Below are 21,636 nucleotides of genomic sequence, written 5' to 3'. Positions count from 1 at the left end.
CTAGCTATGCAAACTGTAAAAAGAAGAATGGAAGAATGGGCAGAGAGAAAACATAATCTGGGGGAGCTTCAAAATGGTTTCAGGAAAGGTAGACGACTGGATGAAAATTTATTCATAATCACTCAGTGCCTAGAGATAGCAATGAGAAGTAAAAGGCCATTATGGGTATCATTTTTAAACATCAAAGGGGCATATGACAATGTGAATCAGGAAACACTCTGGAACCAATTGAAGGGATATGGGCTAGAGAGAACCATGGTTAAGTTTCTAGAATGGGTTTATACGGAGAATAGGGGTGGTTATAACATGGGAAGCCGAAATTACAAGACCAGCAGCAATAAAAAGATGTCTCAGACAGGTTTGCCCATTGTCTCCCCTGCTCTTTATGATATACCTCAGTGAGATGGAAAGAAGTTAGAACAGTGCAATCTAGGTTTCGATCTGACTTACATGGAGGAAGGACATAAAGTAAATCAAATATTGCCAAGGTTAATGTATCAGACGACATTGTACTAGTATCAGAAAGTCGTGAGACAATACAGGAACTCATTAGGATTTGCAGCAGAAAAGGGGACAATTTAAGACTACAATTTAGGAGGGAAAAGTCGGGTATAATCGCCGTCGGTTATAAAGTCGAGAATGCGGAACCCCTCGAGATAGAGGACACATTAATAGAACACGTAGAAAAGTACAAATATCTAGGAATATGGTTAAGTGAAGGAAGACGGTATCTAAAAGACCATGAAGATATTGTAATAAAGAAGGGGAAACGAGATTCTGCTTTCATGAAACACAGGGCACTATGGAACTATAATAGATATGAAGTCATTAGGGGTGTAAGGAAGGGAGTCATGGTGACAGGACTGTGATTTGGGAATGCGGTATTGTGTATGAGGTCAGAAATCCAGGCAGGTTTAGAGATACAGCAAAGGAGTGTGGGTAGGCTGGCATTGGGGGACATGGGAATACACCAAATGAGGGAGTACAGGGGGACATGTGTTGGGCATCTTTCGAGAGTAGAGGGGCGATAAGTAAAGTAAAATTTGAACAAAGACTAGCTGAAATTGAGGAGACACGGTGGGCAGTGAAAGTGTACAAGTAGCTATATATGAAAAGTCTAAACACTAAGTGGACAAACCGAACCCGCAACTTGATATTTAAGTACCTTCAACGAGATGGAGCCGATCAGAGCATATCAGAAGAAAAGGGAGTAAAGGAAACAGAGAGGAAATTGTGGGAAGAGAGAATGCAGGGAAAATCAGCTTTAACAATATTCAGGGCATAAAAACAAAAAATAAAGAGGGAACAGCTGTATGATAATTCAGTGGGGAGCTCTTTGTTGTTTGAAGTTAGAACGGGGGTTCTACGAACGAGAACGTAAAGGGCTAAATTCCAGGAAGTGCGATGTATGTAACCGCGAAAAGGAAACTATAGAACATGTAATTTTAAGGTGCATGGGGCTTCGTCCCACCCTCTTGAGGGGATAACTACGGAATTGGAGGGGGCGCTGGGTTTTCTGGACATGGATAGACAAATGCATAGAGAAAGAATTGCGGTAACTAAGACGAGATTGGAAGATTAGTGGAAAAGAACTTGGGAAGGATAAAAAAACTGATATAAATAAGCAATGTGATCACTTTAAAAAAGGGGGGTGGGGTTGTGTTATAAAAACATTTATACAATTTAAAAAAAAGGGATGACGAAATGTAAGGCTAGGTGGCACATGCTGCTGCCCGTTACAAAGGGTAAGCCCTTACCATCTATTCATCCTCTGTCTTCTTTGCTAGTCTATACTAGTGAAGCGGACTAGCTTACTTAATTTGTGGGACACGGCTATCAGATAGCACTGATGTCACTGTCATCCGCATGTACACTTTTTCGAAGATAGTTCACCTTCTCGTCCTATGGCAACACTTAAGTATGTTCTCTTATTTCTATTTTTTTTCTATTTTTAGTAGGAAGATAGGAATGGAAGGAGCATAATTTTCGGATATTTAGGATGCTCAGAGCCTGTCGAATGAGTTATCACTAAGAAGAGACGATCTGAAAAAAAAACATTTTTAGTGCACCTGTAAGTCAGTACCTGTGTTTGCCTTTTTGTGTGCCTGCCTGTTTGTGTGCTTGTTTTTTCTGCCATTAGTCTGTTCTCCAGAATAAGTCAATGAAGTGAAAACAATAAACAAAATGTCTTTTAGGCCCAGATACATACCTCACCATCCCGGACAGCAAAGAGAGGTGACTCAGAGGAGGCCACGGCCTCACCAGGTAGAGCAGCCACTGCAGCACCTAAGAGAGCAAATTAAAGGTTAGAGAGACGAGTAACATCGAGGTCTTGATTTGTTTATACGCTTAGGACATACTGTAGCTGTAATAAAGAAAAAGATAGCCACACAACATATTCAAAATGACGTAATGCAGTATAAATAAAGCACAATATTCCTTCACAACGTCAATCTAGCCCTATGCTCAGGAGCTATGTTAGTCAAAACATTGAACCCCATTTCTTTGTTGTAGTAATAGCAGGAAACATGCATATGCCCAAACAAAATGTACGCTGCAGTTGCTAATAGGGTGAGATTTCAGCAATGCATGCCCTCAAAATGTTTCGTAATTTCACTCCACCAGTAAATCGCTTTCACTTGTTTTAGGATTTTCAGACCATTAGCAAATCGCTTTAACTTGTTTTATGACGATGCAAACCTGTAGAGGTAATGTCAGCTCTTTCTTGTGGTACTTTTAGTAACGTGACACAAGGGCTGTGGTCACTACCATTAAGGTGGTATTGTTGCTTATGCTATTGCCACAGTCAGCCTGCTTTATGTACTAAATAAATGAGCACTACCTTTTCAAATCACACCATTAAGATAGTATTTATTCATGTGGGATACTGGCAGCCTTACCAACTCTCATTGCAACTACTCGCCTGTCAGGTAAACAATGACTGTATCGTGCTACGCTGCATAAAGAAGTCACGAAAGAAGTCTTCCTGTGCTGTCATCAACCATTTGTTGAGTTAAAAGTCTGGCTATAGTGGTATGACAATGTTGTCTTGCTCCTAAAAAAGCGACTTTTGATCCCTCTGCTCCAGCGTGCAAAGAGGGTGAAACACTATTTTCTCAACGGTAGAGGGGACTGAAGCGTGTGAAAAACAGTACTGGGCAGAGCCTCTCCTGAACAATCAATTGACTTGCTTCACTACATTGAGATTGTCACTACCTGCAACTACATTATCAGCAGTTTAGATTGCAAATACATAATTAGATTTGGGCCCACCAGCACTGTCATCCTGTAAGTAAATCAATATCTGCTTTTATGTAGATCAAAAACAAATTAAGATTTGCAACGTACAGTCAGAGGCGTCTTGGGCAACGACACTGTTTGTGTCTGTGCGAGGGGGGGGGGGGGGGGGGCAGGCAAACTTGGCAGAATCTCGATAATACGAATACCTAAGTTCCACTCCAGCCACTCCCCACACTTTAAGTGGCCCAAATATTAACCGGCAATGCAATTTTGCACTACGTGTTGCGCCATCTAGCGGCTGCAAAATAAAACACTGGGAAGGCCAGGACAGCCCAGATCGCGGGGACTGCAGGCAGGTGCATTCAGAAACCAAGTGTGAATGTGGCACTTTGCATCGGCGTCAGCCTTTTTGGGAACCGTTCTTCTTAAAAGTAAGTCCCGGCTTCACGTCTCCATGAACCCAGCGGGTTCCTGTGGCATCTTGCCTACTCCTATAGGAGTAGGCGAGATGCCACAGGAACCCGCTGGGGTCATTTTTTTGGGGGAACCCCTATACGGCTCCCCCAAGAAATAAATGTCGCTACTGCTGCGTGAAAGACTGTCACAGTCACGAAGGCGACTCAAGCGTCAAACTACACCACTTCCCCTCGAGATCTTTGGAAGTGACATGGTAATAGAAATGGATAACTGCAGTGCGACGCATCAGGTAAGTAATTTCTACAGTAATTGTTGCTGTTAAAGTGAACGAAAATAGATGTGCTGGCTTGGAAAGTGGTCTGACGAACTCGTTTTGCAGACTACTCAGCAAAATAACAATTTTATACAAGTTGTTCTACGAGTCACTAGACACCACATAGGGAAATACAATAGGAACAATTGGGCCGATTGTTGCTTCGCTGTGACGTCCAGAATCAGGTGATCAGGCCTTCAAGAAGCGAGAGGCCCGTCCCGGCAGTCGTAGTTGTATTTGCACATAGCCGTTCGGCACACGCTCGGTCGTAACCAAAATCTTCCAAACCTGCGAGTTCTCAAATAGTAAATTTTCGTAGCACATAAAGCTTTGTTTGTTTCGGCAACCAAATTTAATGCTGAATCAGGTTACAAATGTGACGACATGCCGAAAACAGGATGCGTAAGTTTTTTTTTTTAGAAAAAGCTCAAGTGAAGCGTAAATATCCTTCTCACATGTGCACTTTGTTGCCTGTCATCTTTTCACACCAGGCTTGCATATCACAGTACAGCCATTGTAACGTGCATACTGTTATCTAGCATGCAGAGTATGTTTCCAATTACTCACATTTTCTAGCCGGGGGCAAGCGCGAGGAAACAGGAAGAGCGTGCCGCACCAGGCTGGGGCCGCGCAGGAACGATGGAGCCGTTCTGGCTGGTCTGGCTCATGGCGACTCCTGGAGCGTTCCGCCAGCGAGGTTCGGATCAGGACCAGCGGAAACGGCGAGCCCTGGCCATACCGGCCTAGGCCATGACGATCCCGGTGTGGTCCCGAAGCGAGACTCGGGCTCTGATAGCCCGGAACAGCTTGAATACACAGCGCTGGCGTGGGGAGGACGATCCACAGACCTGGACACGGACTGCGACTGCGAGCTGTGAATGATGGGCGAAGACCCGGCTCGGCCGGCCGGAGTGCCGGCTCTCGAAGACGGACCACTGGGAAGTATAGTAAACCGATTCGCGATGTTCTCGTTGTATTGTCACTCCCTGGGAGACGAGCGGAGCACATGCCGATCGCGCGGCAATTATTACAGAGCGACCCTACAAGTGGTGAAAACCACTCAAACTGGTGTCCAAATGACAACTCTAGAATATGCTTGCCGGCTAGCAATGCTGGGTAACAAAGACTTTCGAACTGATAGCCGCCCGGAAATTTTTCTTCTGTAAAGCTAGAGCACTATATAGCTCCTACGGAGCAGATTTGCGCAATCCTTTGAACCTCGTGTTTTGCCGACAAGATGGCCGACAGAGCTGCTCGGCGCGAGTCACGTGGTACTTAGGGTTCCAAGAGGCGGCCCGCCCTATGGGAGAATACATGGAGATCGATACAACACGGCTGATTGAAAAATGAACGGCGAGTTCACACTTTTCAAAACTAGTCTGTCGTGAAGTTAGTAAAGCACTAAACACTTTGTCAATGTTTTAATAATATCGGATGCGTGTGCAAATTTTGAGAAGGCAATTTCCAAGGCAATGGCGTTTGACGTTTGAAACAGACGATTTTTGCTCGCAGCGGAGATGGGCTTTTCGGGTTGGCCGGAGCGGGTCACGTGAATGGTGTGACGTCGCCGTGTCGTCTGCTGCATGATGCCGCTCAAGCAATTTTTAAAAAAAAGTTAGGTTCTTGTGGGTCACAAAACTTAGAGCAAATTATTCTAAAATGTTCCATTATTATGTCACAAACGATTGCTATTCCGTATATTCCCACAACACTGAAGAAACAACAATTTTCTCACGTTCTCCATGCATTCCTGACCGCAGTTGGAACCTCCGGGCGTTCGCCGCTAGTCGCCGAGAGGCGGCGTTCTAGATTGCGCTACTCTGCTCCGAAGGAGCTATATAGTGCTCTATGTAAAGCTATACATTCAGGCTCGAATCGTTCACTGAAAGCAATGCTACAAGTGTCTCAGCAGACCTAATAATGCGAAATCCCCAAATCGTTATGCAGCATGCACAAAAAGAAACAAAGAAATAACCTTAATCCTTACCTTTTCTCCCACGACCGTTTTTTCCTTCGCGCTCAGCAGCTCGCTGGCGGGGCACATTGCCCAGTGTGCACAGACGCCGCCGACGATTCCTAGCACTTCTAGGAACACAAAAGATTTCCTGACGTTTTTATTTTTATTGACCCTTTAAAGTACCCTAGAAGGTTAATAAATGTGTGTGTATTTGTAGGATACATTCAATATACAAATCGTGTTTTTGGGACCCAAAGCAATACTCAGGCAAATGTTTAACCTATCTTAGGAAATACATTTTCTGGTTTCGGTTTCGCGGTCTCGAATTTTCGCCGCGAGGGGCTTCCAGATACTCCGTCGGCTCCGATGTGCATGGCGGCGCACAGGACGCGTATCGTCCACGCCGTGCTACGCACTTCGACCTGCTGTTACAAAGGTAAGCAGTACTCTGAAATATGTTAATTTTGAATTTTTACAAGTTCTGGATTCCATAGCGCTGACGTATTTTACCCTGAAACGTATGAAAGTCGGGGGAAAAAAGTACATAGTAGATATGCGAAGGCTCTTTCACATGCTCTGATTCTCGCCCAAAATCGGTACGATTTCTAGTAAATGTGCGATTAAAATCGCAGTCGCACTGTCGCAGGGGCTCTGCAACTGGTTTCCCCCAAGTTGGTATTTTGCCGCGGAGCCGGTGCGATCGCTTGCTCGTCAATCAGCCGCTCATTAGCCAGCTTTCATCCGCGAAAATAAATGTAGGCACATAAAAGCTTCTGGTTTAATGCTTCATTATTTTAAATTTCTGGTTACATACTGGATTCCTAAAACATGTATGCTTATTAAGACGTTTTTGTTGTATTTTAGACAAAGTGAAACGCATCGCGTCCGTGTCCGAAGCGCCGGCCGCTCGGACAGAAATGGCGCGGTTGTTGGAGTATGTGAAACCAAACATTGCGATCGCAATCGCTGCGTCGGCTGTCGCACCGATTCTTTTTTTTTTCGCACAGTCGCTGCATGTGAAACTGTCTTAAGAGAGGAGCCGCATAGTAGCTTTGTGATTTCTGTGGTGTTCCCTTCCGTGCTTAGATTTGGCAGTGTTTCAGTAGTTTTAAGCCGATACATGTTTAGCCAGGTAAATAAGTTGCGCCATACTTTTGGGGGCGGGCGTTCACTCTGAGTTTTGCATACCTGTGCACGAGGAATCGGCTGTAATTGTCGGGAGAAAGCTTCCTGTTTGGCGTGGTTTAGTACATCCCCGTTTACCTGTTTACTGGTAGAATTTGACGTGGTGCTCTTTTCTTTTCGGCTTCGTATTGTACTGCTGCCCGAAGGAAATTCCATCGGGTTCTTTCTTCGAGACACGGTGTCTCGATCGTGCCTGTGTGGTTTTGATTCCGGAAAATGGAACAGTGTTCGATGCGGGTTCTAGTGATAGTGAAGTGAGCGACAGTGACGAGAACTTGCCAACGAAGGGCCTAACAACAGAACTTCCAAGCGATAACGAAACTGAAGGCAGAACGCCCGCCTGTCCACTTCTGTCAACGTCAAGAAAGAAGCAAAAGTCACCGCCGCAAGTTTTTGACTGGGGAAATGAAGACCGGTGTTTTGTGGAGCCTGCGGAACCCATGTTTACGGCCTCTGATGATGTCAAATGCCGACTGAAATATTTTCAAGTTTTCATTGATGACAAGCTGCTGACGATTGTTGACGAGACAAGCCTGTATTCTTTGCATCAGGCTGTTGCATATAGGTAAACATTTGTTACACTGTGCCATCATGCTTACGCAAAGTTCATATGATTCGAACTGTATCATTGCATCGCCCCTTCAATTAAGCACCTTATAAAATCAAATGTGGTGTTTGAGCTCTATACATCTTGTTTAATTTTACAAGAAAACATGTTTTCATTCAACATCATACATATATCCGTAATGTGTGCTCACCAGAGGCACCCTGGTGTGCATGTCAGGCCAGTTTAGTGTGCCTTGGTGTGGACATTAGACCGGTCTGGTGTGGCGTAGTGTGCACATCAAGCCATTCTATTGTGCTGTGTTGTGCACATCAGACCAGCCTGGTGTGTTTTGATGTGCACAACAGACCACAATAGGATGATGCGATGGGCACACCAAACCAGCCTAACGTGTTCTGGTGGGGACACCAGAACACGTTAGGCTGGTCTGATGTGCGCACCAGAGCACACCAGGCCGGTCTGATGTTTACATCAGAAAACACTGGGACACACCAAACCGGTTTGGGGAATTTTTAAATAGGGGGGCCGTGAATATTAGACGTCGGTGTACTCTGTGATGTGAGGGTCTGTGACTTTTGGACGTCCGTGTACTTTGTGATGTGAAGGGCTGTGGCTTTTGGATGTTGCTGTAATTAGTGATGTGATGGTGAGTGAGTGGGTTTCGAAATGCCGACCTATGCTGCTGGTGGACGAGCCGTTCCTCGTAAGCCACTCGAAAAATGTGGTTCAATTCTTGAAAGACACGCGTCCCATCACTTGCTTCCCACTGGATGTCAAGGGCTTGTTTTTCGAAGTCCTACAGCAGGAGAGGAGGGTATTGATTGCCACGGCAGTGTACGATGCCAAAACGAATGTGGAATGAGCACAGGGGACTTCCTGGATCTCGTTTTGACATATTTACATTCCCTGCAGGTCAGGTTTGAAGGGCGAGTGTACAAACGAAAATACAGCATCTGCATTGGATCGTGCATAGCGCCAGCGCTATGTGACTTGTACCTAGCAAGGGGTGTCCGCAGACTTCGGCACTTTTTAGAAGATATCGGCGCTGTGAAGTGCTTGCGATACGCTGATGAGTTCTTGCTGTGTTTTCTGAAGCACAAATTGACCAAAAGTATCAGAAAAAAAGTCATGAGGCGTTTCACGGTTGTGCTTGGCGGACTAGAAGAAAAATAAAATAGGGGGTGCTATGGAGAATTCGGCAGCCTTGAAATGGCGCCGGCTATTTTCACATATAAACTTTCAGATGGCGGTTGCATGCAGTTCTTGGATGTCAACCTAACCATGGCTGAAGCTCACACATGTTGGAAGTATAATACCCGAGGGGAGAAGGTCATTTTACCTTATGGCTCCACCCACATTAAGCTAGTTAAGGGAAGTGTCGCCTCAGGGTGCTTAGCGCAGGCCATGAATCCACCATGCCCCTAGCAGGCTAAATGACGGCCTGAGACTGCAGATTGACCATCTAGAAGCAGGTGGCTGTCAAAAACACTACTGGTAACGGTTATAAAAAAATGTCTAAACGTACAAAAAGGCAGAAGCAAAGCCTTGGATAGGCCGTTGGAAAAGACACCCGTGGTAGTTCTGCCTTACATCCACAACATGTCGCACAGGCTCAAAAAGTTCGGACCAACCACGACGTCTATGTAGCTATATATTGTCACAAATTAAGGCGACGAGAAGGCGAATGTTGAACCGAAAATATTGGTTCAATGGGCGAACTTGTGCCAACAAAATAAGTAACGGAAGAGCGTCGAGGGAGCAGAAAAGCAGGCGGCGGCTCGGCGGCGAAACAGAAAGCGCGAGCGAGATTGACTCCACAAGGTCGCGGGCAAATGCGTATCTACCGTGCGGCATTATCTCGAAAGTTGGACAAAGAAGGCTTGAGCGTCGCGCGCTCGAGGCGAGGTTGAACTGGCACTTTCGAGAATAACAAAGCAGAGGGAAAGTTACGTCTGGTGCGAGAATGAACGGGAATCTTCTAGAAGACGGTGACCAAGCGTTCCTTTCTCGGCTCTGCGGGCGGCATTATCCCCCCCCCCCCTTTTAAAAGTTCATCGCCCCGAAGCAAAGCGAAAGGAAAACGGGAATGGCTAAAACATTTACGGTGAAACGAAATAAGCATGCAGTGTCACAATCCGAACGTGCGTAGAACGGCTTGAGTCGAACTATGTGGACGACTTCGGGTCGTAGCTGGCGGCGTCCTGATGGTCAAGTTCCGTCGGGGAGCACCTCGTAGTTCAAGTCCTCAAGGCGGCGGATGACCTTGTACGGTCCGAAGTAGCGTTTTAACAGTTTCTCGCTGAGGCCGCGGCGGCGAATGGGCGTCCACACCCATACCCTGTCTCCGGGCTGGAACTTCACGTCGCGGCGACGAAGGTTGTACCGGCCAGCGTCAACACGTAGCTGGTCCTTTATTCATAGACAGGCTAGCTGGCGTACTTTTTCTGCTCGTTGGGTGACCAGCTGGGCGTCTTCGGTGCCGTCGTCCGTCGGGTCGTGGGGCAGCATGGCATCGAGCATCATCGTCACCTTTCTGCCGCGTACCAGCTGAAAGGGTGTAATGCCGGTAGTTTCTTGAATCGCCGTGCTGTACGCAAACGTGACGTAGGGCAACACCTCATCCCAGTTCTTGTGTTCCACGTCCAGGTACATCGAAATCACGTCGGCGATGGTCTTGCTTAGTCGCTCCGTCAGCTCGTTGGTCTGCGGGTGGTAGGCCGTGGTCCGGCGATGGTCGGTGTGGCTCAGGCGGAGTATCACTTGTGTCAGTTGCGCCATGAACGAGGATCCTCGGTCCGTAATCAGGACTTGGAAAGCGCCGTGTCGGAGGACGATAGACTCCACGGAGAACTTGGCTACTTCCACGGCGGTCCCCGACAGGAGTACTTTTGTCTTGGCGTACCTGGTGAGATAATCAGTTGCCGCGACTATCAAACGGTTTCCCTGCGTCGACGGTGGGAAAGGTCACCCATAGCGAAAAACAGCATATTAAAAATATACTTGGTATATTTTTAGTGCACTATAAGCAAGCGAGAGTAATCGATATTTCACAAAATTACAATAATAATATCCGCCCCTTCTTAATCGGAATATATTTTGGGAATATGCTTCAAGTATGTTCGCTATTAGTGTATATTAATTGCACTCATAATATGTGTACATAGTTTTAGAGTACTTAAAGTACGTTGTTAGCAGTAATGAGGAATACATATATTGGGCACTTTAAGTATGCGGCGGAAGTGCCCCAAGAATATATTTGAAGAGCGTGGAGCCTCTACTCAGAGTGCAGTCGATGCTTTTAAGGATACACGAAGGTTAACCTCGGGCGGAAAAGAAATAGGGTTAGGGCGAAGGAAGAAATCATAATTGTGGTTTATAGTTTCTCGGATAGATGGCGGAAGCTACCGCCCATTATAAAGTGTACAGCCATTAGCCCATCAATTTGACCAGTTGGACGTTCGACTAGAAGTCTAGCCGTGCAGATGGGCCTATCGTCGATGGCCGCGCTTGGTGTGCTGAAGCTCCTTGGTCGGCGCGTTTCGTTTGTGCCGCCAGCTTTTTGTGAAAGTGCTCGGTTTTCATGACGACCGCACTGTGAGCGCGCAGCCGTGGAGGTGTTTTGAACTGGCAAGGTGACTGGACGTGCTAGTTGATTCAACCGCTGGGTTTTTTGGCGCAACGCATGTATGATCGAGTGTTTCATCGGTTGTGAGCTATGGCAGGAAATGGGCATCTTGAATGCTAACTTTAACACAAGAAAACCATTGTACGAGTTTATTTTCGCCCAGAATCTGTTTATGGGCTGGCTTTTACGCGAATACCGTCACGCTTGGGGTGTGATAAAAATAACAAAGAACACCCTACTGAAAAAAACCATTTGAAATTCAAACGGGTGGCAAACTGGTAAATCAAACGGGTGCAAACTTGTCGACCCGTTTGGATCAAACGTGATTATGGGATACGGGTAGCCGTTTGAAACGGTACCCGCTCGAAACGGTACCCATTTGATACAGGTGCCCGTTTGATACGGGTGCCCATTTGATACAGGTGCCCGTTCGACCTTGCACGTGACCACACGTTTGAACGTGCCATTCGAATCGGGAAATTATGCGCTAGCCCTAAACGGGGATCGTCTGGTAGGTTGGTTATATTAAACTTATTTAAGACGTTCCGAAACTCATAAACCTATTTATAACATGGAGGAAACACGTAGAACAAATGTGCTCACGTAGGTGCTTGCAAATGGACGGCAAAACAGACACAAAAGATTGTTTTCAATTCTCCTCAAAGTTTATTACGTCTTCTGTAGACAAGTACAAACGTGCAAGCGATCTGTGAAATGTGAGACGCACTCTAAGCTTTTATACAACTAAGAAGATAGCAAACCAAACAAGAACCGAGGTAATTCTAGACTATGAAGGTAGACTTTCGGGAAATTTTTCGCCCGGCTGCCGCGAGAATAGTGGCTGCATAATTATATAGATAATCTGGAAGAGTACGAGTAGAAGAACGCTCAATCATTGCCAAGAAGTAGGTTGCGGTGCACTTACCATCAAAATAGCGGACTTGAAAGATGTAATCCGTGATAGTTGTCGACACGGTCAAAGCAGGACAACCACACAAACACAAATGAGAGGGAACGGCTTCTTGGAAGTTTCCACACGATGTGGCGCACAAGCTGTCAGTTGCCGAACCCAACCAAACCGCAAGAATTCCTGACTTCTTCGAAGAATCGCTTGTTGCCGATATAGACGTACGACTTTTCGAACACTGATAGCTTTGGTGCACATCCAATACGTTGTCGAGAGACATCCTAATAAGATCGCAGGGTCAGGCGACAGATCGAAGCAGGTGGACGCGCGAAGTTCGAGCTGGAACTGACAACAAGCAGACAAAGAAAAAAGCGGCTGCAAGGCGCGCCCTTCCGGATCTCGATGCTTATCAGCGTGTAGCTCGCGCGCTGCTGTGGGTCACGTGACAGGGGTGACAAGAGCGGAGGGAGGGGGCGAGGACGACAGGGACAGCCCCTCTCCCTCTCCCCAGGCATTCCAGAGAGATATGTTTTTGAAAGCTCGAAAAAAAAAAAAAAAAAAAAACACGCGCGCGCCCGCGCGCGCATTTTAGTACGTTCGAACCTTGGAAATGGCGGCAAGGCGGCCAGAAGCTCGGGTTGCGCCCGAGCGAAGAAAGCACTCAGCGCGAGCTCGTAGTTTGACTGCTGCAACGGCGGCCGTGCTCTCGCAATGCTCGATGTTCTTGCAGCCGCGTGTACGCGTGCTACCTTCGCTGCGTCTTGAATTAAAGTGAAACGGAGTCTAGAGGTACATTCTTTCACGCGGTCGCGTCTTCTGCGAGAGAGATTCGAGCTGAATAAGTAAATTGAGGCAACAAAGATGGACAAAGTCTCAAAGGTCTGTCAAAAATATCGGCTTACCAACGTCGCGCGTTTACGTAAAACAACAACAAAAAAGGTGTTAGTTTTAGTTGCAGTATAAGCGAACATCAGCGCAATTGAAATATAAATATAATTACTTGCATTACGCGGACGATCTGAAATCGATGAACCGGCGCTCCCAGCCTTCCGGAAACATTGGCTGCCACGAATGAAACGCTAGGCGTGCCCACGCCGCCGATTTGTACGTTCAGCATCAAACGGGCTCCGGAGAGCCGTTTGATTAAACCGGTGCAGTTTGCAACGTGGTCACCGGTTTGAGCAAACGTGCGACAACTTTGCCCAAACGAGTCACCCATTTGCCCGAACGAGCGGCCCAATTGCCCAGACGAGCGACCCGTTTGCCAAAGGAGTGACCTGTTTGTCCATATAGGTGACCGTTATGGCTCATACGGGGGACCCCTTTGAACCGTACGGGCGACCCCTTTGACAAACTGGTGACCGGTATGGTTAAACTGTTACCGGTATGAACCCGTTTGTTTTCATATAGGCGCCAAATGGTTTTTTTAGTAGGGCAACCTTGCAGGCAAGTTAAGGCACCATAAAATAATTAATACGGGGGAGGAGCCGTCTGCTCTTTCGCGCAGGTCGGTACCATGACGTCACTTGGCCGTGCTCTGATTGGAGGATGGCTCCGTGTGGGAGGTGCATTTCTAGCGCGTTTCGTCGACAACTTTCGTTCGTCGACGAAATGTCGTAAATATCGCCAAATGCATCGACAAAACAAAAAGTAAAAAAAAAAAACGAAATTACATTGGGGATCGAACCCGCGTCCACTTCCGTATGAGCCAAACCAAAGAGTTATTATAATAAACGCTAGAGGCTCAGCTGTCGCTAGTGTCTCTGGGACTTCCGGCTGCAGATTGAAGCAGACAGCATGCAGTCCACTTTTCCAGTCTCCCTGTGTATTCCTATGGGAAAACGCGGGTGAATTTTGTCTCGTCGCCGGAAAATAACATGAATAACTCTTGTTATTTTGGTTGTACCGGATAGTATGTACCTTTATTAATATTGTAAAAGTCTGATTGCTTTAGTTACAACATTTTTCCTTTAACACTGAACGATGTTAAACTTCGCTATATTTCAAGCCCAAACCGTTCTATGTCAGGTATGTAGAAACGAGCGGCGATTCTAAGCAAAATAACAATCGAAAGGAATGTAGAGTGTGTTCAAAGTTCGCCAGCATTCCGTTGGTGCTTATATATTGCTAATATGCCTGTCCTCTCTCTATATGAAAATGACCCCGTCGTGCATCTTTACGAGTGTTGAAAAAAAAAGAAAAGAAAAACGTTCGAAACGTAAAGAATACGTGGGCTACGAAATGTGTGTTTTCTTATTACTTACTATGTTGGCCAGTTTTTATCGCGCACCTGTTCTCTGGCTTCCCCCTATTTGCAAAGCTTTGGAGCGTGCGGGTGATGATTTGAGCACAGGACAAGCATCATCGAATATATTCATGGGCAGAAATGATAAAGCAGTACTTATTTATTGCAAATCGGACTATATTACGTGACTTTCAATTCATTTTGATCGTCTGCAAGCACAAGGAGTTACTTATCCAGTGTTACTGCGTAGTTTTTGCCGTCTCTCTTGGTTTTCCACATGTCCTTCGTTCGTTTGGCAAGTATATCCCCCATGCTGGAAAGCGCCGACGCCGTGTTCGCGCTAACAGTGTCCGACAGTGCACATAAATACGTGTACGAAGCGGTTTTAGCACCGCTTTTCAAGCCACAATTTTAAAATAAAAACGCCGTAACTGACCAATTATTTCATCTCCGTGTCTGGGAAACGTTCCCATGTGCCTAGTAGGTACAAATTATTCGTGATATTTGCTCTTATAATCGAGCGCAGAGAGGAAACGCACTCGCTTTTTCCCGTAGAAATGTATTACCGGAAGTCAATTTCGGACTGCTTGCTGTCTGCTTCAATTCGCAACAGCAAACTAGCGCCAGTTGAACCTCTAGCGTACATTATAATAACTCTATGAGCCAAACATTTTGGCCCATTTAGTTCAGCGAAGTTTTGTGGACAACATTCGTGTTTTTTTGTTGTTTTTTTTTTTTAGTTAATCGTAAAAAAGAAATGTCGTAAATATCGCTAAATCCCTCGACAAAACAAAATGATTGAGAAAAAAATAAAAAAAGCCAGCTCACACTTTGGATCGAAGTCGAACCCGGGTGCTCTTTTAAAAGCGGGAGGCGACACGCCGTAGGCGACACTCCTCGTCCTCGAAGACGAACGAAGTTGACCAGAGTAGAGCACAATATAGCTCCTTCGGAGCAGAGTAACGCAATCTAGAACGCCGTCTCTAGGCGACTAGCGGCAAACGCCCGGGGGTTCCAACTCCGGCCACAAATGCATGGGGACCGGGAGAAAATCGCGGCTTCCTGATTATTTTGGCGATCTATGGACCGACAATAGTTTTTGGCATAATAAGGGAATAGTTTACAATAATTTGAGCTAAGTTGTGCGCCATGAAATAACTTACTTTTGTTTTAAAAATTGCCTGAGCAGCATCATGCAGCAGAAGACGCGGCGACGTCACACCGTTCACGTGACCCGCTCCGGCCAATCCATAAAGTCCATCTCCGCTGCGTAAAACAATCGTCTGCTTCAAACGCCATTCTTCGAAAATTGCCTTCGCAAAATTTTCACACGTATCCAATATTATTAAAACTTTGATAAAGTGTTTATTGTTTTACCAACTTCACGACAGACTAGTTTCGAAAAGTGTGAACATGGTTGGTGTTTATTTTTTAATCAGCCGTGTTGAGTCAATCTCCATGTATTCTCCCTTAGGGCGGGTCGCCTCCTGGAACCCTGAGTACCACGTGACTCGCACCGAGCTGGTCTGTCGGCCATGTTGTCGGCGAAACACGCGGATCAAAGGATTGCGCTACTCTGCTCCGTAGGAGCCATATAGTGCTCTAGACCAGAGGAAAATCGGCGACTCCCTCGCCCAAGGAAGGATGCGGGAAGCGGTGTTCAACTTTTTTTTTTTTTTTTGCCCCGATCCTTTAAAGGTTTTTTTGGAAAGTACTCTACCTGCCCGGTGATAGTTGCAATGAGGTAAACGGAGAAGAATATTGACCATATGAGGAGAAATAAAAAATAAAAAAAAAGAAAGAAAGTTTAGAATTAAATAATTCAAGGCTAGGTGGCGCTAGCTACCCTCAGGTATAAAGGTAACAGTCAATATCCATCTATCCATCCATCCACCCAACGGCTGGGGACAGTGGCTGGGGACGACGGCCGCGCCATTTTCCGCCTCCTGCTTCGTTATGCAGCCGCGCGCGGGAGGCCTGGATTCTTTGTTCGGAATTTTGCGGTTTCAGGGCTCTCACATGGATTGTGGCAGTTCACTGTTATCGAAGAAGGTGAGTAGTGCCTTGAGGGCCTTTTCTTTTGTTTGCGATGTCTCATGCGGACGGGTGATCTGTTCTCTTGTGCAGGAAAGGCCGGCAGGTCCATATCACAAGAGCGAATGACATTTTAGCGAACGGCGACATTTGAGCGAATGGTCGTTTTAGCGAATAATGGGGGCGCGCGTTAACCCATCTGTCGCGCTGCGCTTTACGCCGCTTCGCGGCGACAGTCTACGGCAACTCATTACAAAAATATGAACTCACTTGGCCCACCCGAAAACGCCGCTTCGCGGCGTCCGACTATTCGCTAAAGTGTCGTTCGATGAAACGAGGGCGTTCGCTAAAACGTCATTCTATCAAGTGAGTGCCTCCCAAGGCCGGCATTGATGCCGCTTGTTTGCCGCTGGAGTGCCTGTGAGTCATGCCGAGCGCCGCCATTGACTCTCCGCGATCGTCGGTGTAGTGCGTCTTCGGTTGGTGTGATCCGCGAACTCGGGCAGGCGGCTGGTGCCCGCCCACTCTCCACGGGTCCCGCACTCCGGGTCAGCGCTCGGCCTGAGCCACTGCAGCATCACTGGGGACGAGGCACTGACGAGGAGGCGGTGGATGACGGCCTGCCGCTGCGTATCGAGGCGGTCTTCCGCCGCGTACCTCGCGTCGGGATGCTTGGCTGGGGTTCCCGGGCCACCAGAAGCTTCGCGTCCCCGAAGGGCCCCACGCTGGACAGCCAGAATTCAGCGTCGTCGTTTTCGAGCTCGGCCAGTTGGTCGGCCTCCTGCTTTCCAGTGGTGCCGCAGTGGTTGGGCACCCCTTCGAAGGCGAGGCCCTCGCCGGTGCCCGCACGAAGTGTATGGATTCCGTGCCGACTTTGAAGTTGAAGGAGGTTTATACTGTGTTTGTGCGCGCGACGTCGAGTGTTTAAGACAGCTTCATTTGTGATTGCGGTATATACCAGTGATCTCGGATTACATGTTCAGGCTTGCTGCCTTCATGGTAAGTACATTATACCTGCCCGAAGTTTTTGAACGGACGTTCGCCCTGTTGCCAGCTTCTAGAGTGCAAGCGCCGTGCAGTGGAGTCCTCGATAAATCCTAGCCTCACCGAAACGTCAAGCGAGCATTTAATTTCGTTTACCATTTAAAGCCTACTTTTAGGCGTGGATTTGTTTTGCAAGTCATTTTGCACCTTGAACAAGGCCACATTTTTGTCTCCCGAACAAGCCCACGAGCAAGAGTGAGCGCGACTCAAACCGTCCAGTTCTCGATCGCTCGATCGGCGGTTTTCGGGCGGAAAGAAAACGAATTTCGAGCTGCGAATTGTCTTCGGGGTAGGCTTCCGTGTACAAATAGAAATATTGGCTAGCATAAATACCCTGTCAGTGCCCCTTGAAGGGTCACAGTGTAGCTAACCTACTTTTATGTTTACCTTCTCGAAGGTTTTGTTTTTTCTATGAATTTCCTTTTCCACTATTTTTACGCCCTGTATAAAGATCAATGCATATTCTGGAAGCTGACATTGTGTACAGATTTTCTCTTTCATATATGTGTTCTTGAATAAAGTTTTTTTCTGTTGTCATTCTTCCTTGCATTTCGTAGAACTGTATGTGTAAATTGGCACATACACGTCTCCCTCTGCCAAGGATAATTTAAAGGTAAATTTATTAAAAACAGAAATATCTTAAAAAATAAAGTTTATGCAAAAATTAAATTTTGAAGCTTGCGCGAAACAAATCGCCAGCAGTGGAACAAAACCCTTCGATTACTGCAATTATGGAAGGCCGGCAGTTGGTTTTAAAAGCTTCCTATTTTTAATTTTTTGCCTAGTATCGTTCCAATACCGATTAAATTACACCGAATACAACATTTAGTGCAACTTTATCGGTATAGGAACCCTATTAGGTTAAAAATAAAAATAAAAAGGTTGTAAACCCAACTGCCGCCACTGGAAAACCTTCTTTGATTGCTGTAATCCTAGAGTTTTGTTCCACTGCTTGAGATTTGTTTTGAATAAGCTTCAAAACTTAAAATTTGCTTAAACTTTATTTTTTAAGATATTTTTGTTTATAATAAGTTTGCTGGAGCTTTTAAGTACACTTTTAATACATTCTTTTTACGAATTCCCAAGTAACTTGCAGGAAGCTAAATGTACATTCGAAGTGCCAGCCCTACATTTTGGAGTTCGCGAGAAGTATGCCGAAATTGTGTGAAGAATACGATATAAGTACATTCAAAGTGCCAGCCCTACGTTTTCGGGTTCATGAGAAATATGACAATATTTCGTGAAGAATGCAGTAAAAGTACATTTGTAGTATACTCAAGTGCGGCCAATTAAATTTCAACAAAATTTGTGAAAAATATTCATATTAACTTCCTCATAAATATATTCAAAATATGCGGTTTTTCACTAAGGGCAGAGAAGATCCATTTTAATCTGCTATAATGGTGGCTTGCTATAATGCCGGCTTCGTCGGTGGCTTCTTGCGTCGTTGGCATTCGTGGTACGAACGGACGTAGAGGTGGACAGTCTTCGGGAGCTTGGGCCATTAGTATTTTTCTCGGATCCGTGCAGGGCTCCTACTGTAGCCAAAGTGGCCAGATGTTGGGTCGTCGTGGCAGGCTTGGAAGATCCCTTCTCGAAGACTAATAGGTAAAATCAGGAGCTACGTCGAGTTGTTGTCCCCGAAGTTCTCTTTACTGAGGATACCTCTCCGGGCGGCGAATCTTGGCAGGTCACGTGAGGAGGCTCGGGGAATCGTACCCCCTTGTCTCTCCAGATGGTCGATCAGTGCACGCAACTCAGGATCGTCCCGCTGGAGCGCTGCCATACCGTGAACGCTTACCGCGACAAGAAAGTGGTCGTCGTCGTCGCTGTCGTCGCTGTCGTCTTTGACACATCCGGTAGCTGACTCGACAGGGGCTCTGGACAGGCAGTCGGCGTCGCTGTGTTTTTGGCCTGACTTGTAGACCACGGTCACGTCGTACTCTTGCAGTCGTAGGCTCCATCGAGCGAGGCGTCCCGATGGGTCCTTCAGGCTCGCTAACCGACACAGCGCGTAGTGGTCGGTGACCACCCGAATTGACTTCCGTAGAACTACGGGCGGAAATCCGTGATGGCCCAGACGACGGCCAGACATTCCTTCTCGATTGTCGAGTAATTGCGTTCTGTGTTCGGCAGCGTCCGGCTAGCGTATGCGATCACGCGCTCCGCACCGTCTTGTCGTTGGACCAGTAGTGCTCCGAGTCCTGTATTACTGGCGTGCGTGTGAACCTCCGTTTCGGCTGATTGGTCAAAGTGGCCGAGAATCGGTGGTGACTGGAGCCGTCGCTTTAGTTCGTCGAATGCTTGTTGTTGTTCTCCACCCCTTTCGAAGTTCACGGCGTCTTTCGTAAAGTGCGTCAGCGGCGCAGAAAGCTTGACAAAATCCTGAACGAATCGCCAAGGAATCTTCGGACGGTCTTTTTGTCGGTGGGCGGTGGAAAGGCCGCTCCAGCGCGAGTTTTCTTAGGGTCAGGACTTGCACCTTCGTTGCTCACAACGTGGTCTAGGAACTTCAGTTCGCTGTAGGCAAACCGGCACTTCGTCGGCTTGGGGGTGAGTCCTGCGGTCCTGATTGCCTCAAAAACGGCCCGAAGGCGTCGCAAATGATTGCCGAAGTTGTGAGGGACGAGCTCGAGAGAGCCATCGAACCACGGGCTCCTGTCAACCCCGCTCCGCTCGAGCAACCGACAGTGAGCTACGCCGCCATGGCCCGACGACCGCCACCGGCTGCCCGTCAAGCTCCTGCGCCACGACAACGGGACGCACCAACACAGCCGTACCCCGCACCTCCACCAGAAATGTCACGAATAAAGGCGACGAGGAGGCGAAAATTGAACTGAAAATAAAAGTTTATTGGGCGAACTTGTGCCAACAAAATAAGTAACGAAAGAGCGTCGAGGGAGGAGAAAAGGAGGCGGCAACTAGGCGGCGAAACAGAAAGCGCGGGCGAGGCTGACTCGACAAGGTCGCGGGTAGCTGCTTATCTACCGTGCGTCACTATCTCAAAAGTTAGGGAAAGAAGGCTTGAGCGTCGCGCGCTCGGGGCGAGGATTAACTGGCACTTTCGAGAATAACAAAGCAAAGGGAAAGTTACGTCTGGTGTGAGAACAAACGGGAATCTTCTAGAAGACGGTGACCAAGCGTTGCTTTCTCGGCTCTGCGGGCGGCAATATGCCTCTCTTAATCTTAGAGGGTTGCGCCACATGGTTAATACATCGGCCGATCATGCGGGGGGTCAAGTGCGGTGTCAAGGAAAATTGTAGAGTGCGTTAAAAGTGTGGTGTACAAAAGGCTTTTGTCATGCCGAATATCTTAAACGGACAAATGAGCAGGTGCTTAAATGAGAGGTTACGGTTGCAAAAATACGCAGGTGAGCTGTTGCAAGGTCCAGGGTAACTCGCAGCACATTCTACTAGATGCCCCATGCGATCTGCTATTTAAAGCAAAGTCTATCTTAGGAAGATCGAGTGAAAGGACGAAGCGAGAAATCATGGAGGCCTTTTTTTGACGTCAGGAAAGTATGGAACGTGCCTTAGTGAACCGTCAGTTTATCTTAACAAAAGAAAGAGACTCCCTGATAAAGATTCCGCGTTACGATGGGCAGCGGACACGTGCATTGGCCGCCGCAGCCAAGATCTGAACAAGAAACGTGTTTACACTTGCATGACTGCGTTAGGTTTTATTATGTATGTTCCTCTTTTATCGTTTCAATATCTTTTCTTTCAACTATGCTTGTTTGGAAGGAAAAATAAACCAGTTGTTAATTGCGCCTTAAGGAGGAGTGGCGTCCCTCTTCGGCTTAGATTCTAGACTTTAGCAGGCGCAGAACAAAAGATAATTAAAACCCAACTAGCCCAAACCAAAGTATTGAACCGCTCTTTGAAATTCGGCGCCACCATTTGCTTCCAAGGGCCACTCGAGACACGGTCCTCGTCACTGACGCATTTCACGTCACTTAAAGACACATCGAAGGGCCTTCGAGAAGACGAAAAAGTTGCGCCACGCGGCGGCTTTCTCGCAAAACCCACAAAGCGCAGTGAAAAAGAAAACAAATAAAGAACGCTGAAAGGCAGGATCGCTTGTTAAGCGCCTGCTAGGAGTATA

The 21,636-nt window shown here is 47.0% G+C and overlaps 1 pseudogene; it reads left to right on the top strand.

The window, feature by feature from the left end:
- The first annotated feature begins 8,298 nt into the window (after positions 1-8,298).
- Positions 8,299-9,130, top strand: LOC120842638 (annotated as a pseudogene).
- Positions 9,131-21,636: the final 12,506 nt, after the last annotated feature.

Source organism: Ixodes scapularis, unplaced genomic scaffold (genome assembly GCF_016920785.2).
Source record: "Ixodes scapularis isolate PalLabHiFi unplaced genomic scaffold, ASM1692078v2 PGA_scaffold8__174_contigs__length_109621045, whole genome shotgun sequence".
NCBI lineage: Eukaryota > Metazoa > Arthropoda > Arachnida > Ixodida > Ixodidae > Ixodes > Ixodes scapularis.
Note: the sequence above shows the minus strand (reverse complement) of the source record. Positions and strands in the feature narration are given on the sequence as shown.